The sequence below is a fragment of the Euleptes europaea genome, chromosome 17 (assembly GCF_029931775.1).
Source record: "Euleptes europaea isolate rEulEur1 chromosome 17, rEulEur1.hap1, whole genome shotgun sequence".
NCBI lineage: Eukaryota > Metazoa > Chordata > Lepidosauria > Squamata > Sphaerodactylidae > Euleptes > Euleptes europaea.
This window is the reverse complement of record NC_079328.1, coordinates 9,875,723-9,896,382: the sequence shown is the minus strand read 5'-3', so window position 1 is coordinate 9,896,382 and position 20,660 is coordinate 9,875,723. Positions and strand designations below refer to the sequence as shown.

Below are 20,660 nucleotides of genomic sequence, written 5' to 3'. Positions count from 1 at the left end.
AGTGGCAATCTCTTACAGGACGTCTCTGGATGTTAACATCGGAGGATACTGATGCTCGTTTAGATCTTCAGGACTTGGATCAATTACTGGACGATGCCCGATTGGCGACTGAGGATTTACAAATATTAACTGGACTTCTGGATACTCTTATTTCTCGACAAACTCTTTCTACCATGGCGGGAGCCCCACCGGAGGGTTTTTCCCTGATCCCGGATGCGGCCAGCTGCCAGGCTGAGGCCAAGCGAGTCGCTATTAGCACCGCTCTTCTCCTTGTGGAATGTACAAAGGACACCCCGGTAGCCACCTTGGCTCAAGTTTTGACCCCGACGTTTGGAGCCGAGGCATCCGCACTGGCGGTTCGAGTACAACCTCTGCTGGGCGGGGAACCTGACCCCATACTCTTGCTCCTCGAGACAGAACTTTTGCCGCGCATTACGGCAGAGGCTGCCCTAAGACTTGAGAACGCCAAAGTTCTTGCGGATCAGCAAGCCGCCGAAGCGGCTAGGGTCGCAAGAGAGAGAGAGGCGGCGGAAGCAGCCAGGGCGGCTGCAGCAAGGAATCAGGCGAACGTGGACACGCGCCCCAAGGACTATGTACTGGGACTATCAGGTCTCACCTTTTCCCCGGCGTTTGTCCCGTCGCGTACGACCCAACGCGCACGCCGTTTGGCTGACCGACGTCGAGACTCAGATGAGTCTGAAGACGAGGATTTATATGGGGATAGCTCTCAATGGGCCACGAGCTTCCGAACCAGTAAGCCTCATCTTACTGGGGGCCCAAGTGAGGAGGTTCATCTTTTACGAGCCCAGAATCGGGAGCTCTCCGACCGTGTGGATCAACTCCAAGAAGTAATGGAACTTATGCTTCACGAGAACAGGCAATTACAACAAACCCTGATAGCTCAGAGACAGCCCGTTCCGATACCGGGTCAGGCGGTACCCGTACAACCACCCGCTAATGTGCCGGCTCCACCCTTACCTCCTGGAGCTCCTGTTGCTCCTCCGCTCCGACCACCCGTGCAACCACCTGCTAATGTGCCTGCTCCACCCTTGCCTCCTGGAGCTCCTGTTGCTCCTCCGCCCGGACCACCCGTGCAACCGGGTCAGCCCGCGCCCGGCCCTTGGAAGCAACTCAAATTGAGGACTACGTATGACGGATCTCTTGAGACTTTGCCTTGTTTCTTGCATCAAGTGGACAGTTATATGCGAGAACAAGGTCAACTCTTCCCCACGGAAGATAGCCGGGTGCGGTACGTAGCTTCCCTCCTGACAGGCAAAGCGGCTGACTGGATGGTCCTCCAGTTTGACACCCGCTCTCGTGCGATTCGTTCCCTCAACAACTTCATGACTGCCCTGAGAAGGAGGTTTGAGGACCCCTTCCTGGGAGAAAGAGCCAAAACGGAACTTTTACAATTAAAACAAGGCTCTGCTACAGTTCGGGAATTTGCCGATGAATTTCAGCGACTGGCAAGTAAAATTGTAGGTTGGCCCGAGACCACCCTAATCCATCATTTCAGGGAAGCCTTGCATCCTGACATTCTGAACTGGTCTTACATGCGGGGCGATCCCGATACCCTCGAAGGCTGGATCCTATTAGCCGAGGAAGTGGAAAGCCGCCGCCGCTTTATTTCTCTCGTCCGTCAAAAGCACAAGGAGAAGGGCACCCAAAAGCCTCAACCCAAGGCACCACTGCTCGTCCCACGAAATCCCCCACGTCCGCTCCAGGAACGTGAAGTCCGATTTCAGAGGGGTGCCTGTCTTACATGCGGAGAAATGGGCCACTTTGCAGCCGTTTGCCCACGCCGCCAGGAATTATTTCGTCCCAGCACGACAACCCGCGCCCGAGGTCGTCCACCACGCAGAGGCACCGCGGCCACCCGCAGCGCAGCTCCGGGAAGGCCCACACCCTCTGCACTCCATGCCGGGGACCCAGCCTCCCTGCCTGCTTCCAACGACCCCGCCGGGTCTCGGATTACAAGTGCCCCATTGGGGGACAGCTTTCCCTCTTCGGATGAGGAAAACCCTTGGATTTCTCCAGCCTTAAACCTGGAATCTCCCCTCGACTTGTCAAAAAACGGCTCCGGTCTGTGGTGAATGGAGCATCTCCACAGACCTCTCAGGATCTTCCTATCAAACCGAATGCTCCTACCAAAATCAAAGAAGTGGACTCCACCGTCTACGTAGATGCAGTTTTACAACAACTTAACGGAGGTCCACAAATCCCCGTCAAAGCACTAATTGACTCCGGTTGCTGTCGCACTCTCATAAGCGAAGCCACGTTTGCTGCCCTCAGAGCCGACTCAGAGGCTTTACCCGCCCCCGTCCAATTTGCTCAAATGGACGGGAGCCAATTCCAGGGGGGTCCAGTTGATCATCGCACCATAGGGGTGGCAATGGGAATTGGTTCCCACTGGGAACAAATAGACTTCACTATAGCCCCTATCCGATTTGAAGTGGTCTTGGGAATTAACTGGATTAAAGGACATAGTCCCAGTATTGATTGGGAAACAGACACTATTTCTTTCGGTAGTCCCACCTGCGACCAGCATCGGCAAAACTTTGCTCTGCCATTTCCGCCCGTTCCAGCGTTAACCTCTACTGCCCCAGTACCACCGGCTCTACCCGCTGTATACCGGGACTTTGAAGATGTCTTCGACCTTAAGGAATGTGATGCCTTACCCCCCCACCGGGCCTCAGACTGTGCGATTGAAGTAGTAAAGGACTGCACATTAACCAAAAGTAAGATTTACCCTATGAGCGCTTCCGAGCGCACTGTCCTCCGGGACTTTTTGGACAAAAACCTCGCCAGAGGGTTCATTCGCCCTTCGAATGCCCCAAACTCGGCCCCCGCGTTTTTCGTCCGGAAAAAAGAGGGCGACCTTCGCCTGTGCATTGACTTCAGAAAGCTCAATGCGGTTACCCAGACCAACGCCTATCCTATCCCATTAATATCGGATATTTTGGGACAATTACAGGAAGGCCGTGTGTTCTCTAAATTAGACTTGGTGGAAGCCTACTACCGAGTCCGTATCCGCGAAGGAGATGAACACCTCACTGCCTTCTCTAGCTGTTTCGGAATGTATGAATTCCTTGTAATGCCGTTCGGATTAAAAGGGGCCCCGGGGGTCTTCATGCAACTCATCAATGAAATCCTACATGACCTTCTATATCGTGGGGTGGTGGTCTACTTAGATGACATTCTCATTTATTCGAAAACTATGGACGAACATGTGACTCTGGTCAGAGAAGTTCTACAACGCCTGCGTAACCATCAACTGTTCGCTAAACTAGCTAAGTGTGAATTTCACCAAAGCAAACTCACGTTTTTGGGATACATCATCTCCCACCAAGGTCTTCGCATGGACCCCGCCAAAGTCCAAGCCGTCCTCGATTGGACTCCCCCCACCAACCGTAAGCAAGTACAGCAATTTCTGGGATTTGCAAACTTCTATCGGGGATTCATCCCTAACTTCGCCCAAGTGGCTCTACCCATTACGGACCTGCTGAAAACTAAAGGAAAAGTAAGCTCGGCTGCCTTGCCCTCCGCAAAGATCCTATGGACTGAGCAATGCCAAGCCGCCTTTCTAGCCCTCAAACGCCTCTTCACTTCGGAGCCGGTGCTACGGCACCCAGACCCAAATCAAATGTTCATTGTGCAAGTCGATGCTTCCGATGTAGCCATGGGAGGGGCTCTCCTCCAGCAAGGACCGGACGGTCTTCTTCACCCTTGCGCTTACTTTTCAAAAAAATTTGCGCACGCTCAATTAAACTGGCCCATCTGGGAGAAAGAGGCCTCTGCAGTTCATCATGCACTGACTTTATGGCGGCAATTCTTGGAAGGGTCTAAAATACCCTTTGAAGTTTGGACCGATCACAAAAATCTAGCTGCCCTCACGGGGTCCCATAAGCTATCGGCGAAACAACAACGGTGGGCGGAGTTCTTTGCTCAGTTCCGTTTCACCCTGAAGCACGTCCCTGGGAAGCAGAACGTTCTCGCGGATGCCCTCTCCCGTTTACCACAATATCCGGTAAAACTCGAAAGACCCACCAACTCTCTGTTCACCCCTATGCAACGTGGGGCCCTACCTATGCTGGCTGTGCAAACCCGATCCCAGCAGCAACACACCTCGCAAGCTCCGCCAGCCCAACCGGCTGCCCAGCCGCCACCGCAACAGACCGGAGTTCCCGCCCCTCCTACCCCTCCGACCGCTCAGCCGCCTGCAGTCTGCGCGCCGCCACACGTAAGCACTAGCCCTATAACTATTTCTCAGATCTCCAGAACCGACGGGGGGGCTCCCTCCAAACTCCCCATCTCCGAATCCTTTTTAACTGTCCTTCGGGACCAGTGCCTTTTAGAACGTTCCGCTCATACCCTACCTCCTGGTGTTTTGGAACAAGGGGGGTCCTGGTACAAAGACTCAAAATTGTATGTACCCAAAGCTCTCCGGAAGGACGTTTTACATTTAGCTCATGGAGCCAAAACAGCTGGGCACTTTGGGTTTCTGAAGACCCTCCACTTATTGCGCAGACAGTTCTGGTGGGGGGGAATGCGTTCCGACATTGACTCCTTCATCCGCAGCTGTCCCGTTTGTGCCGCTGCGAAACGATCGCAGGGCAAACCCCCGGGACTGCTACAACCTCTTGAAACGCCCAGCAAACCTTGGGAAGTAATCGCTATGGACTTCATGACTGATCTCCCTCTCAGTGGGGGTAAAACTGTGTTGTGGGTTGTTACTGATTTGTTTTCTAAGCAAATACATTTGATTCCATGTGCAGGGATCCCCTCTGCTCAGAAACTGGCCCGCCTCTTCGTGACGCATATATTTCGTTTACATTCGTTTCCGCGTAAAATAATTTGTGACCGCGGAAGTGGTTTCGTTTCTAAGTTTTGGAAAGCTTTCCTCAAGTTGGTGGGGGTGGAACAGGGATTGTCTAGTGCATACCATCCTCAAACTGATGGTCAAACTGAACGTGTCAATGCTGTACTCGAATGTTATTTGCGTTGTTATGTTAACTACCACCAGGATAACTGGGTGGAACTGCTACCTTTAGCAGAATATGCCTACAATAATGCCATGCATCAATCCACAGGTTTTAGCCCGTTTTTTGCTGTGTATGGACAAGATTTCAGTCCCATCGTTCCTACAGATGATGTAGAGGGGGAGGGGAACCCCGACATTGCCTCCTGGGCACACGCCCTCCGTACCACTTGGCCCTGGCTCGTTAGCAACCTCGACCGGGCCAAACGTAAATATAAAGCGCAAGCTGACAAACATCGCTCCCCCGGGGGTGATCTGCAAGTGGGTGCTTTGGTTTACCTTTCCACCAAAAACCTCCGGTCCACCCAACCGTGCCATAAACTCAGCGCCAAATTCATTGGCCCTTTCCCCATTACTCGGGTCATAAACCCTGTCACAGTGGAACTGGCTCTCCCCAAATCTTTGAGGCGTGTGCATCCTGTTTTCCACATAAGCCTCCTCAAACCCCATGTTGCTTCTCCACAATGGCATCCGGACCCACCGCCTGCGCAACCCATCATGGTGGGGGGGGAAGAACACTTCGAAGTCTCCAAGATCCTTGACTCCCGTATTCACCATGGTACTCTCCAGTATCTAGTTCGTTGGAAACATTTCCCCCCTGCCTATGACGAATGGGTGCGCGCACGGGATGTCTCCGCCCCCGACCTCATTGACGCCTTTCATATTGCTTACCCGAACAGGCCAGCCCCCTTGCGAACTGGGAGGGGGCCTTGAGGGGAGCAGAATGTCAGGCTGCTATCTCGGTTTCGTTATTGCCTCTGTCTCTGTGCTGTATTGTCTGCCCCCCAAGGTCGCATGCCTAAGCCTAAGCCTGGGAACTCAGCTCCTGGGAAACTGTATTCCTGCGTGTAATCTCCCGCCTTTCCTGCCTTATAATATCTCCCAGCTAGTGAGCCTTTCATAGCTGTCATTTTATTCGTTTGCACTGTATGCCTATTTGATCAGTAAAATCCACCTGTTTGGACTCTATACGACTTTGTGGTGATTTCTGGTTCTGTGGGCCAAGGGCTGACAGGAGAGTGAATTCAGACAAGCATTAGTATGTAAATGAGAATAGCAGGTGTGATGGGATGCAGAAGAGTCTGTGATGTCCAGGGGAGAGATGGGTGTGGAGAAATCAGCATTGGTAATGAGCCATGAATGCAAGGTCTTTATTCAGCCCAGGTAAATGCATTCTTTAGTTTGAATATCAACTGTAATTCAGCGGTTTCTCTTTCCAATCTCCCTTTGAAATTCCTTTGTAAGAGAACTGCTACTCTTAAATTTGCAAAAGAATGTCCTGGAAGGTTGAAATGTTCTCCCACTAGTTTTTGAATATTGTGGTTTCTGATGTCAGACTTATGTCCATTTAATCTTTGTCTAAGAGACCTGTTTGTCCAATGTAGATTGTGGAAGGGCATTGCTGGCATGTGATGGCATAAATCACATAAATTCTAATGTGATTTATGCCATCACATGCCAGCAATGCCCTTCCACAATCTACATTAGTTAGACAGTGCTCTGACTTGGGTTGAGACAGCTTCACATGTTCTTGAAAGCTAGATCCCTAACAATGTTGCAAAGGGGCATCGCCTTGGGGAAGAAAGGAGCTGTGAGGGTTCCCAACCTTCCTGGGCAAACTCCATAAAACCACTTGCTCAGACTGTCGTGCAGAAACAAGGAACTTTATTGGAAGCTTCAGGTAGTACAGGCCTTTCACTGGTAAAGTTGCAAGTGAATACTGATTCACAAAGACAGAATTATAACCCCTACAGGGAAGCAGATGTCAAACTTATGTTATGGGAATCTACGAGATAATTGTGCATGGTACAAAGCATCAAAGAACTCAGAGCTTGTTAGTACTATCTACCCACCAAGGCCACAGTGGTGGAAAGGAGTCAGTGAGAGCAAGGGAGGGACGTGGGAAGAGGGAAGAGACATTCCAACCTGGGGCCCGTCAGACGCTGCGCCTGAACCAAGGATAGTCAAGAGGCCTGTACTGCTTTTACGAGCCCAGGGAGGGGGGGGGGGAAACATACAAGACAAAGGCCTACCCAAGGCAAGGCATACAGACCCTCACAGGAGCACCATGACCATTTAAAATAGTTTTCGAAGATGGGTGTTTTTTCAAGGAGTGAAAATAGTCATGAAGAGTGCCCACCGGTTCAGTCCTAGATTTAAGTACATTGTTAAATTCTCCCTTTGAAATCAGTGGGTCCTAATTTGAGATAAAATGTGAGATAAAATTGGTCACTACTTCATAGAGCTAGGCTGATTCACCTGTGCCTGTAATATCACAGCACTGTTCATGTTACAGTCAATGCACATACACCTTGCATGTACACATTCTTACTTCTGTTTGTAAGGAAGAGCCAATGCCCGGGGACCAGTGTCTGGATAAACCAGTGCCTGGTTTCAGTCACCTGTTCAGCTGTACATGAGAATTACTCAGTACATATTTAAAAAAAACAACCCACCGATTGTTCAGTGTCATTTTTGAACGTGGTTAACTGGTGACCTGCAGCAGAATGAGTGAACATCACTTGAACACATGAAGCTGCCTTCTACTGAATCAGAGCCTTGGTCCATCAAAGTCAGTATTGTCTACTCAGACCAGCAGTGGCTCTCCAGAGTCTCAGGCAGAGGTCTTTCACATCACCTGCTTGCCTAGTCCCTTTAACTGGAGAAGCTGGGGGTTGAACCTGGGACCTTCTGCATGCCAAGCAAATGCTCTACCACTGAGCCACAGCCCCTCTCATTTCAGCCTCCACTGAAATGTTAGACAACATCAGGCAACATGAAACATTTGTCCACCTTATGTGATAATTTTCTTGGTTTGGAGAGCCCTCCCCTGCACTTACCGAGGCCAGCAGATGTGGGGAGCAACTACCTGCCACCTAGCAGGTCCAGCAATGTGGTTTCTTCTCCACTGCACCCCAAAGAGAAGCTGGCGGGCACTGGAACAGCAACAGTGCTGAAAAGGCCATCAGTGCCAATAGATCTGTGTGGCTCTTTTAAGGACCCACACCTAGTAGCTGGGCCTGTTGCCAGCTGCCCAGCAAGCCCAGAAGATGACCAGGAGAATTCCCCTATGCGGAATGCAGCCAAGCCCCCATCTCTGATTTCATGGGAATGCTAATTCCTGTGGGATTTCCCTGGGACTTCCTGGATGGGTTGGACTCCAGTAACTTCTTTAAAAGGAAAATTAGCCAGGGAGGACTTTCCAGGGTTCTCTCTGTTAAGCTGTGGAGAGGCCAACCATGGGAGAGAAAGGACACAAGGTGAGTTAACCTCCTTCTCTCTCTAGTACGGAGGCCCCACAGACCTCCTGCAAAGAACACTGGAGGGAGCCTAAGTTCAGGGGCTCAGCTCAGTGATAGCTATACAGTCGGTCATTGCCCAAAATTAACCTCTTGACTTAGCTAAAGGTCAAAGGGACTTTTGGCGGCTGCTGTGCCAGCAGGTGCATCCACTAGCAAAACCGCAATGGTTTGGAAAGGGGGATATTAGTTTACATTTGGTAGATACAACAATCTTTGCCCAAAGCAGAAGATCTTTCAAGGCTTATGACCGCAGGAAAGCAGCAATCTGTAATGCCAGGCCTAAGCTAATCACAGAATGATTGGCAGCTGCCAGCCAGCACCCAGTTTACCAAGGAATAAGTGTTTGCCACATTTAAGATGGAGAAATGTATAATCATTAGACTCAACTTGTGTTTTAAGATAAATGTAGGGAAGTAGTAGTGAGGGGAAAGAAAGAAAGACAGATAGACCAGGCTAAATATAGAATAGGGTCTGTTCTGGTTCAGTGTCCTTGACCTGAAAAGTTTAAGATGTTTCTAGAGAAGAACAGGGGAGTTAAAATAAATAAATAAATATACCTTTAATGTTGTGTGGACAGGAACATGGGCACATACCAGAAAGGTACCCATGACTGCCATATAGGGAAAATCACCCCAGAGGGAGGCACTAGAAGTGGAGAGTATAAAATCTGTGCTGCCATAGACAAAATCAGAAATTTCCCCTTGAGATATTTCTCCAGATTGATCAGTATCTGGGTGTCATCAGCTGGCCAGCTTGAGGTAAGTGTGTGTATGTGTATGTGCACGTGCACTTGAACCTAATTGTGAGCTGTTAATCAAGACTGCAGCTTTAATCAAAGCTCCCTTGTATCCTATGTCTGTTCCTTCCAGTAAAATCCTGTGGCTTGAGTGATGTATCCTGTGCTCAGTTGGTGAGGGTCCCAGGATGGCTGATCACCTTCTCTGAGACCCACATCACCCCAGAATTTATTTCTAATAGCGGTAGCCACAGCTTCTGGCAATAATGATGCTTTTTCGGGGTCAAGATTCAGAGAAAATGTAGAGCGTAGTTCCATGAGGCCATAGACTCTTTATAAGTCAGCATGAAGTTAAGTATGTATCTTGCTTTGTTAGCAGGAACTAAATTGGATCAAAGTTTTTTTTAACCACCCAGAAATCCACCTTTGCTCCTGGGATCCTTCAGCATGGCACTATTATTGACCTAGTATTAATATTCATGTGAAGATAGGATGTTGCTCAGAATTTGCTTGTGGTGCTTCCAAAACACATAAATGTGTACAGATGGTGTTTGATAGAGTATTTCGTATTATTTCTATGTATTTCTGTAGGGCATTACCAAAACTGAAAGCTTCATTACTCAAACTTCAGAATCGAGCACAGGTGTAATTCCATCAGCAAAAGAAAGTGATTTTTCTAGATCGACAGAGGTAAGGCCTCTGAGATTTTACAGTCTCAGTGATTGATGTCTTGACATTACAACTTTCCAGTGTTCTTTGTACTGGTGGATTTCTAAATCAAAGTTATAATGCTGTAAGGAGAGATTTTTCATTCCCAGGTGGAAAATAGTATTATGGAGCGGTGGGAGCAGAGCTAGACCATCTGCAATCCACCAGATTTGTGGATAGTGCTGATCTATTATCATGCAGATTTTGTGATGGTGCTTCAGTTAAAAAAATATGGGATACATGACATTCTTGGAACCAAGAGACTAAAATTTTTACATCCGAGTTTCCCCCAGCACTGCATAAGGCCTGATCTGCACATGCAGCTGTTGTAGGTTTCAATATATTGATTATAGATATTGACATATTACAGCTTTTAATTCATTATTCTCAGTCTTCAAATATGTTTTGACTATGTAATGAAGCGTCTGTGAGAAGTGAAACCAAGTTAGATCAGTGAACAACTGATAGTCTAGGATGAATGCCAAGTTACAGATATGAGCGATGTTTGTGTTACTTGAAAGAACAGTAAAAAAAATGAGGATACAAGAGGCTTTTCGCATTCGGCTTTTCTGCCTTTTCATCTGGCTAGACAGATTTTTAAGATATTATTTTGCTTTTAAGTATAATCAAGATGCAATTATGTATAACTTTAAGGTTAAAGGATGTTTAGACTTAATAGCTAAACAATGAGCAGACGTGTGTGAAACTTAAGAATGTTATGAGAAAAGTATGGTTTATATGACATATCCTGATGCCATCCATCAATTTATGACATCAAGGTTAAAGTATATGTTTGAGAACAGACATTTAATCTGATTTCATGCATCACAAATCCTTTGAAGTCTGGGGAAATGATAATATTCCCATAACGATATTTCATTGGTTCCCAGAACCTCCAAAATTGTATAAAAAGGGCTTGTACAATTGAGAGAAATTGGGACATTCTCCTCCAGACATGCTTGCATGCTGTCTGTATGAGAAACTTTCCCCGGCATGATCATTGACGGGGTGGTTACTGGGTTGGTAACTATTTTGTAACTGTATTTCATATTAGATCTATATTCGTTTGTTGTAACTTGTATATATTGTGCATATATCTTTCCATTTTACTATTTTCTGAAGTATTTACAATAAAAAGGAATTGCTTTTCAATTCAAAATACGTTGTATCATCACTTGCAAGTGGCTGGTTAAATAAGGTAACGTGGTTTTTAGTGAATCACAAAATCTAAAAACTTAGCCTCAAAAGTACACTGATTGGCTACTTCACAGCAAACTAAGATGGCAGACTGCAGAGTTAGTAAAATGGATTATACCACTTTAGACTGCAGGTGAGATCACATTTTTCCATGCTGCCCTGTGTTAAAAATAAACAAACCCCTCCTTGCAAGTAGTAACTAGCATGCAAAGAGCTAAGCTAGAACCTTTCTGTGAGTGTCTTAGGGAGACTCAGTTCCACGGTAACCTCATTGATTACTCTGGTAATGGGGAAAGGTCCTACATAACGGTCGCTCAGTTTTTTGCAGGGGCGAAGAGAGCGGAGGTTTTTGGTGGACAGATAGACTTGCTCCCCCACCTTGAGTTCCCATCCCGGAGACCGGTGTTTGTCCGCTTGTTCCTTGTACTTGCTTTTTGCCCTTTCCAGATTAAGGAACGGGTACTCAGAACTCCAGCCGCCGCACTGGTAGGGTCCCCCGCCCCAGTCTCTCCACAGTTACCCTCTGAGTACTCGCAGTTTACTGATGTTTTCGATGTTAGAGAGTGCGACGAACTGCCTCCCCACAGAGAAACGGACTGTGCCATCGAGATCGTAGGGGAAGGCAAACTGTCTAAGGGAAAGGTTTACCCCATGAGCCCCAGTGAAAAGACTGTATTGCGGGACTATCTGGATGTCAATCTGGCGAGGGGTTTCATACGCCCCTCCAAGGCTCCTTATTCAGCCCCAGCTTTCTTTGTAAAGAAAAAGACGGGAGATTTAAGACTGTGTATTGACTTTCGCAGACTGAACGCAGTCACCCAGTCTAATGCTTACCCCCTCCCTCTTATTCCTGACCTTCTAGCACAATTAAAGGAGGGCCGAATCTTCACCAAACTGGACTTGGTAGAAGCCTACCACCGCATTCGCATCAAAGAAGGAGACGAACCCAAAACGGCCTTTTCCAGTTGTTTTGGGATGTTTGAGTACCTGGTCATGCCGTTCGGACTTTCGGGGGCTCCGAGTGTCTTTATGCAATTAATTAATGAAGTTTTGCATGTTTTACTGTTTCGGGGGGTGGTGGTATTTCTCGATGACATTCTTATTTACTCTGAGACCATGGAAGAACATGTGCGCCTAGTGCGGGAAGTGCTCCAGCGGCTGCGGGAGCACGAACTGTATGCTAAGGTGTCCAAGTGTGAATTCCACCAACCTTCTATTACATTTTTGGGGTATGTGATTTCCCACCAAGGGTTGGAAATGGACCCCGCCAAGGTCCAGGCGGTGCGGGACTGGGAAACCCCCACTACCCGCCGCCAACTTCAACAGTTTTTGGGGTTTGCCAACTTTTACCGGAATTTCATTCCCAACTTTGCCCAAGTTGCGCTTCCCCTCACTGCCCTGTTACGTACCAAGGACAGGGGGGCTAGCGCCGCACTCCCCTCAGCCCGTCTGCAATGGTCTCCCCAGTGCCAGCAAGCTTTTGAACGTTTAAAGCTACTTTTTTCATCCGAACCCGTTTTGGCTCACCCGGATTGCACCAAGCCCTTCGTGGTGCAGGTGGATGCCTCGGATGTAGCAATGGGCGGGGCCCTATTGCAGAGGGATGAGGGGGGACGGTTAAGGCCGTGCGCCTACTTCTCCAAGAAGTTTTCCCAGTCCGAAATCAACTGGGCCATTTGGGAGAAGGAGGCAGCAGCGGTCAAACATGCCCTTACCATATGGAGACACTTCTTGGAGGGGGCCGAACTGCCGTTCGAAGTGTGCACAGATCACAAGAATCTTGAGGCTCTCAAGGGAGCTAGAAAACTCAATGCCAATCAAATTCGGTGGGCCCAATTTTTTGCAAAATTTCGGTTCACCCTCAAACATGTCCCTGGCAAAGAAAATGCCCTAGCTGATGCTTTGTCACGACTTCCCCAGTATCGCAACGATTTCGATCGCCCCGTCGACTCCCTGTTCACTCCCGAACAGCGAGGGGAAGTCCCTGGCTTAGCCGTCACCACCCGATCCCAAGCCCGCCAACCGGAGACCCCCCCTACGCTCAAAGGTATCCCGGAAGTGTTCCAACAGCGACTCCGGGACGCCTCCTTGCAGGAGGAGGAGCACAATCTCCTCCCTCCTGGCTTGGAACGAACCAACACTTGGTGGGTGCAGGGGGGGAAACTATATGTCCCATCTTCCCTTCGCAAAGAAGTATTGGGACTTGTACATGGGGCCAGGCTGGCAGGTCATTTTGGTTTCGTAAAAACGCTTCACCTGGTTCGAAGGCAGTTTTGGTGGCCCGGTATGAGATCTGATGTGGAGTTGTATGTGCGCAGCTGCCCCACCTGCGCCACAGCCAAGAAACGGATGGGAAAACCCCCGGGGCTTCTCAAACCGCTTGAGAACCCCTCCCGTCCCTGGGAAGTCATCGCCATGGATTTTATCACCGACCTACCTCCAAGTCGGGGGAAAACGGTTCTCTGGGTTATCACAGACCTCTTTTCCAAACAGGTTCATTTCGTTCCATGTGCAGGTCTTCCTTCAGCCCAGGGCTTAGCTAAACTGTTCATCACGCACGTCCTCAGGCTACACTCGATCCCGAGGAAGGTCCTCTCCGACCGGGGGGTCCAGTTTGTTGCCAAATTCTGGCGGGCTTTCCTAAAGTTAATGGGAGTGGAGGAACAGGGCCTTTCTTCCGCCTATCACCCCCAAACGGATGGTCAAACAGAACGAGTAAATGCGGTAGTAGAATGTTATTTGCGCTGCTATGTAAATTTCCACCAGGATGACTGGGTTGACCTGCTGCCATTTGCCGAATATGCGTACAACAATGCGCCTCATTCCTCTACCGGCTTTAGTCCCTTCCAAGTTATATACGGGACGGATTTTGGCCCTTTCGGTTCTGCCCCCGTCTCGCCAGAGCTCCAGTCTACCCCTGATCTTCAGGAGTGGATTCAGGTGGTTAAATCCACCTGGCCATGGTTGCTCAAAAATCTGGAAAGGGCAAAAAGCAAGTACAAGGAACAAGCGGACAAACACCGGTCTCCGGGATGGGAACTCAAGGTGGGGGAGCAAGTCTATCTGTCCACCAAAAACCTCCGCTCTCTTCGCCCCTGCAAAAAACTGAGCGACCGTTATGTAGGACCTTTCCCCATTACCAGAGTAATCAATGAGGTTACCGTGGAACTGAGTCTCCCTAAGACACTCAAGGGGGTTCATCCAGTCTTCCATATAAGCCTCCTCAAACCTTATGTAGCAGCTCCCCAGTTCCACCCCCCTCCCGCTCATGAGATTCCTACCGTAGTAGGAGGGGACACCCATTTGGAAATATCCAAGGTTTTAGATTCCAAATGGAAGAAAGGGAAACTGTTTTACTTTGTTCGCTGGAAAAACCTTGGCTCCGCTCATGACGAATGGGTGGCCGCACCCCACATGGCAGCTCCTCGCTTGGTCCGAGAATTCCACCTTGCTTATCCCGATAAGCCTCATCCTCCCGGAGGGGGGCCTTAAGGGGGGCAGAATGTGAGGGTCTCTGTCTTTGTGTCTCTGCTTTCCATCACCTGCGCTATTATCAGTGAACTCGTAAAAGCAGTTCACACCTTCTGGTCTCAGGCGCCAGGCCTGATGGCCCATGTATCTTCCCCCCCGCTGTTTTCCTGCCAGTACTCCCTCAGGCCGGTGCGGCCTTGGAAGTGTGATAGCCGCACCAGACTTCCTGGGATCCGTCTGATGTTTTGTATTATGCCAAGCTTGTAACTTCCCATAACAATAAGTGTGAACCCCAGTGCCCCAGTGCCCTGGAGTCAATATATTCTGTAAACCCGTATAGCCCCTCACTTGCAACTTTCTACCTGTGCCTGTCTCATCTCCTGAAGGCTTCAATAAATCTATTGTTTCTGTATCAACGTCTGAGCAACTGATTTGGAGAAGCAAACTCAGAGAGGGGGATCTCTCACACTTTCCCTTTTCTATGCTTCACTTTTATTGTAGTTTGTTTTTAAACATAGGGAAGGGGAACATGAAGAAATTACTTCACCTACAGTCTGAAGTAATACGGTTGATTTTACTACATCTGGATTCTACCATCTCATCCCACTCAACATGGAGGCCAGGCCTAACTGTTTCATTTTGGAACAAGGCCATCAACTTACTTTTTCCATCCCGTGTTGATGGATGCCACAGACCCAGACACAACCCCAGAGGATGTTATATGCTTATCACACTTAGGACTGTTCTGGAGTGACTTTCAACATTAATTTTAAAAGACTGGGAAACACCAGAGATCCTCTAGTGGGCTAAACTCAGGAAACAGCCACTGCCCATCCCCTTTTTACTTGTATTCAGGTGAACAGGGTTCTGAGGCAGTACGCTTATTTGCGTCATTGAAGTGGCTTCCCCAAATGGCTTTTACCTCCTAGCTATGTTCTGTCAACACTAACATATTTGGTATTTTTGCCGATAAGTCACAACTGACTTATGGAGACCCCCTAGGGTTTTCAAGGCAAGAGACATTTGGAGGTGATTTGCCATTGCCTGCCTCTGCGACATGCCCTTGGTATTCCTTGGAGGTCTCCCATCCAAATACTAGCCAGGGTCAGGGCTGAGAATGTTTGACTGGCCCAAGGTCACCCAGCAAGTTTCCATGGCAGAGTGGGGATTCAAACCTGGGTTTCCCAGATCCTCGTCTGACACCCTAACCACTACACCACACTGGTTCTCATATAAGACCATACAGACATCTATAAGCCCCCCCCCCATATTTCAGTACAGTTCAAATGGGGCTCCAGCAGGGCATTTCCCCCAGCATGACAACAGGGAAGCAGCTCGAATACTAAAGTACTTCCTAACACAATAAAGGGCAAAAGCTCAAATAGGAGTTAAGTGAATTAGTCCCTTCCCCACCCAAAAGTGCAGGTGATGTCTCGATGATGAGCTATGATAACACACCCTTAATGCACGGAAGGATCTAGTTGGCAATTATCGCCAAGGAGGGGGGCCCCTCACCTCTTCAGGGAGCCCATTCCAAAGAGCCAGAGCCAAGATGGAAATGGCCCGGGGCTTTGGTTGATGCCAGATGGGCCACCCTAAGTGGTGGGATATCCAACAGATGGCTGCCTGGTTACTGTAGTTGGCACACAGGGTCATATGGAAGGAGCCAGTCCTTCAAATACATGGGTCATGAAGGGCTTTAAAGGTCATAAACAGCACCTCGAACTGAACCTGGAAACAGAATGGCAGCCAATGTAGCTTTTTCAGAATGGGCAACATATGTTCCTGACAGCAGTCGGGCTGGTACATTTTGGACCAGTTGTCGTTTCCGGGTTGTCTTGAAGGGCAGCCCCACATAGAGTGTGTTGCAGTAATCCAGCCACGAGGTTACAGAAGCATGCATCAGCATGGTCAGGTCAGCTGAGTCTAGGTAATGAAAAAGTCAGTGAGTCAGATGCAACTAAAAGAAAGGCACTGCTGGCAGCCATGCCAACCTGCTTTTCAAGCTGCAAGGCAGGGCCCATGTGCACCCCCAAGTTCTTAACCAGCTCGGAAAAAAGCAAAGTTTTGAGGACAAGTGGATTCAGACACTCTAGTCTAGAACATCAGCCTTCCCAACCAGTTTCTCTTATTGTATTTCATTTTGGGAATGTGCTTATTTATACTTACTGATTTCATGAATTTTTTTTGTAATTGTATTTTATTAGCTAGTGCTTTTTTAATGTTTAGATGTATTTTATTGAATGTTTATTGTTGAAGGTTTTATTGTAAAACGATCCAAGACCATGCAGGAGAGGATGCGGTATAAAAATGTAATAACTAAAATCAGTTCACACCTGGTTCTTTGTTCACCCCCCTACCCCCCAGTCTAGCCAACCCGATTTATTCCAGTTACTCACCCCTAACCTTTGTAGTAAATTTTTGCATCTATTATTTCTGCCTGGCAGTTAGAATCAAATTGGCCAGTAAGATTGAAACTTTTGGACTCCAATCTTGGCTCTAGAGCCCATAATGCTCACCTTCCACCATTTTTACAGGATAAATATAGCCCTCCAATACCCCATAATTTTGTAGGGACAGATCAGAGATCTGGAACTAGCCTAGGTGTCTGCCCTGCTTCCTCCTCCTCCTTCTCTATTTACACTCAGGACCCCCAGGACTCCCTCACTGCGTCAGGGCAGGCTTGTGTTTTCATTCCCCTCCCCCTTTATTGTGTGCTTTTGTTGCTTAGAAATTAAGTTGTCTAGGTAAAGATTTGCTCTCTGTGTGCATGTGATAGAGAGAGTGAACCTGCAGCTCTTGGAGTGTGTTCTAGGGTTGTGCACAATTTCCCCCCAATGTTTTTTGGATTCGGGTTTATCAAAGGGAAAGGTTTTCGAACAAATCATCAAACATCCAGTCCTTGAGCATTTAGAAAGGATAGATCTGGTTACTAAGAGCCAGCACGGGTTTCTCAAGAACAAGTCATGTCAGACTAATCTTATCTCCTTTTTTGAGAAAGTTACTACCTTGCAGGTTCAGAACAAGTCATGTCAGACTAATCTTTTCTCCTTTTTTGAGAAAGTTACTACCTTGCAGGTTCAGGGGAATGCTGTAGACATAGTTTATCTTGATTTCAGTAAGGCTTCCACATCATATTCTTGTTGACAAATTGGGAAAATGTGGTTTAGATCCTATTACAGTTAGGCGGATCTATAACTGGTTGACAGATCGCACCCAAAGAGTGCTTGTTAGTGGTTTCTCATCCACTTCGAGATAAGTGACTATTGGAGTACCTCAGGGATCTGTCCTGGGCCCTGTGTTGTTCAGTAACTTTATAGATTATTTGGATGAAGGAATAGAGAGGATGCTTATTAAATTTGCAGATGATACTAAATTGGGAGGGGTAGCAAATACGGTAGAAGACAGAGCCAGGATACAGGATGATCTTGACAGGCTGGAGAATTGGGCTAAAACTAATAAAATGCACTTCAACAAAGATAAATGTAAAGTTCTGCATTTAGGTAGGAAAAATCAAATGCATAATTATAGGATGGGATGACTTGTCTTAGCAGTAGCGTGTACGAAAAGGATCTTGGGGTCTTAGTAGACCAAACGCTGAACATGAGTCAGCAATGATGCGGTAGCTAAAAAGGCAAATGTGATATTGGGCTGTATCAACAGACGTATAGTGTCCAGATCACGCAAAGTGATGGTATCGCTTTACTCTGCTGTGGTTAGACCTCACCTAGAGTGTTGTGTTCAGTTTTGGGCACCGCAATTTAAGAAGGATGTAGACAGGCTGGAACATGTCCAGATGAGGGCAACGAAGATGGTGAGGAGTCTGGAGACCAGGTCCTATGAGGAAAGGTTGAAGGAGCTGGGTATGTTTAGCCTGAAGAGGAGATGACTGAGAGGTGATATGATAACCATCTTCAAGTTCTTGAAGGGCTGTCATATAGAGGATAGTGCCGAGTTGTTTTCTGTTGCCCAGAAGGTTGGACCAGAACCAACGGGTTGAAATTCAATCAAAAGAGTTTCCATTTAGATATTAGGAAGAATTTTCTAACAGTTAGAGCAGTTCCTGAGTGGAACAGGCTTCCTCGGGAGGTGGTAAGCTCTCCTTCCCTGGAGGTTTTTAAGCAGAGGCTAGATGGCTCTCTGTCAGCAATTCTGATCTATGACCTTAAGTAGATCATGAGAGGGAGGACATCTTGGCCATATTCTGGGCATGGAGTAGGGCATGGGGGGGAAGTAGTTGTGAATTTCCTGCATTGTGCAGGGGGCTGGACTAGATGACTCTGGTGGTCCCTTCCAACTCTATGATTCTATTCTATGAAACCTGGAATTTTTTGAAAAACCAGATTTTTCAAAAATGTTTGGGTTAATAAACCCGAACCTGAAAAATTCCCGAAAACCCGCCAGATCTTTCAGATCTGCGCCACCAGCCTTTTCTGGGGACTGGAAAAGGCAGGGTGGGAGGCGGATCTGAAAGCAGTCCACACTGCATCGCTTCTCTGAATTCTGGAGAAGCGGTGTGGATTTATGTGAGTTCCACCCCACCGGTCTTCTCCAGAACCCAGAGCCCTACCTCCAGTCTGCTTTGGTGCAGCAGCAGAGCTTGAGCTCTGTTTTCACACCAAAGCAGACTGGAGGCAGGGCTCCGCCTCCTTCCCCCTCTCTTACCTACCTGCACTTAGCTTTGGTGCAAATTTGAGGTGGGAGCTCCCAGCCAGCTCTGCCTCCAGTTCTTCAATGCGGCAGCAGAGCAGAAATGGCAGCGGGGCCATAATGGCGTTATTCATGGTCTGCTTTTTCGGTCCTCATTTATTACCGCTTTTTTTTCTGGTTAAGTTTATTTTTTAAAATTCAGCTTATTGATATGCACAGCCTTAGTGTCTTCTGCTTTCCTTGATCTTTGTTTGTAAGATTTAGACTCTGATTCTATTTTCAGCGTGCTTTATTTCTGGAACCCTCCCCGTTCCCATAGTGAAGTGCTACTACTAAATTCTGAACCTTGGTATTCATAGGCAGTGATCTTTAATTTAATTTACCTGGATAAATGTGGGGATGCTTTTAACATGCAAGGGCAACACCCCAAGTGCCGAGGGTTACCCACAGGTAGGTTATTTGGGTAACCTTTTGAATTATCGACTGTGACTTTTGTCCACCAACTATCTTGATTGATACAGGACAAAAATTAATAAACAGAAATATTACTTTTTAGGTAAACCAAATTCCAAAATGTCAAAAGGGGCATATGGTGCAATCCTAACCATGGTTACTCAGCTTTAATGGATTTAGAACGGTGTAACTGCTTAGGATTGCACTGTTAATATAGCAATTGGTATGCAGACTTTAAAGTAAACATGCAATGTCACAAACCAGAGCATAATCCTTAACATTTTCAAAGAGTCTATATACTACCAAATCAGATACCACCTAACCCACTGACTGAATTAGTCAGTGTTGTGATACCAAGGAGCAGGAAGGCTCAGAGAAAAATTAGAGGCAACCATAGAGAATGTTTTGAAATATCCCTTCAAGAACATTTTTTTTTAAATGTTGGCTCTTGAATGTTTTATAGTTCTTCAGAACATTTTTAGGATTGGTTCCCTTTTTCTTCAGATTTTGTATCTCGTTGTCATACACCCTGTTTCACATTTCTCTCAATAATAATAATAATAATAATTGATTAATATCCCACCCTTCTGGTGCAAAAACTCTTTCTTCACATTCATTCCTCTAGTTACATTGTTCTTATTTCCTGGCTTTGGGTTGTTTCACATGTTTGGGACAGAGAAGTTCCCATTGGCTACGGCATTTTTTCCAACACACGCTCTGTGAAATATGGAAAGAGATTTTTTTGAAAACATTCATTAAACACATGCCAGGGAGTCTCCAGTGTTTGGTCTTGGTCTTGACAATTTGGATGGACTATCCATTTTTTCCAGCTTCATATTCCAGCAATTGCTTGGGCTGCTTCCTAAATCCCGATGTATCCTTTTCCATATCTCTTCAAAATCTACCATTTTCTGTTGCAAGTAACCTACTTTCCCCACACTTTCTTTATACATTTTCTGCTCCTCATTGTCTTGCTTTTCTTCCTATTTCTGATGTATATTTTTCCTGCACCATTTTGGCTTTTTCAGCTTCACAAATAAAACATTTGATTCATACATTCACAAATGTACTAAGGTACTGCAGTATCACATGCTTGATTTCTTTA

The 20,660-nt window shown here is 47.3% G+C and overlaps 1 protein-coding gene across 1 annotated transcript in view; it reads left to right on the top strand.

Annotated features, from left to right (window-relative positions):
* The window catches only part of CFAP61 (cilia and flagella associated protein 61), a 200,839-nt gene that overhangs the window by 25,627 nt on the left and 154,552 nt on the right, over positions 1-20,660 (top strand). The gene's annotated exons all lie outside the window — the stretch shown is intronic.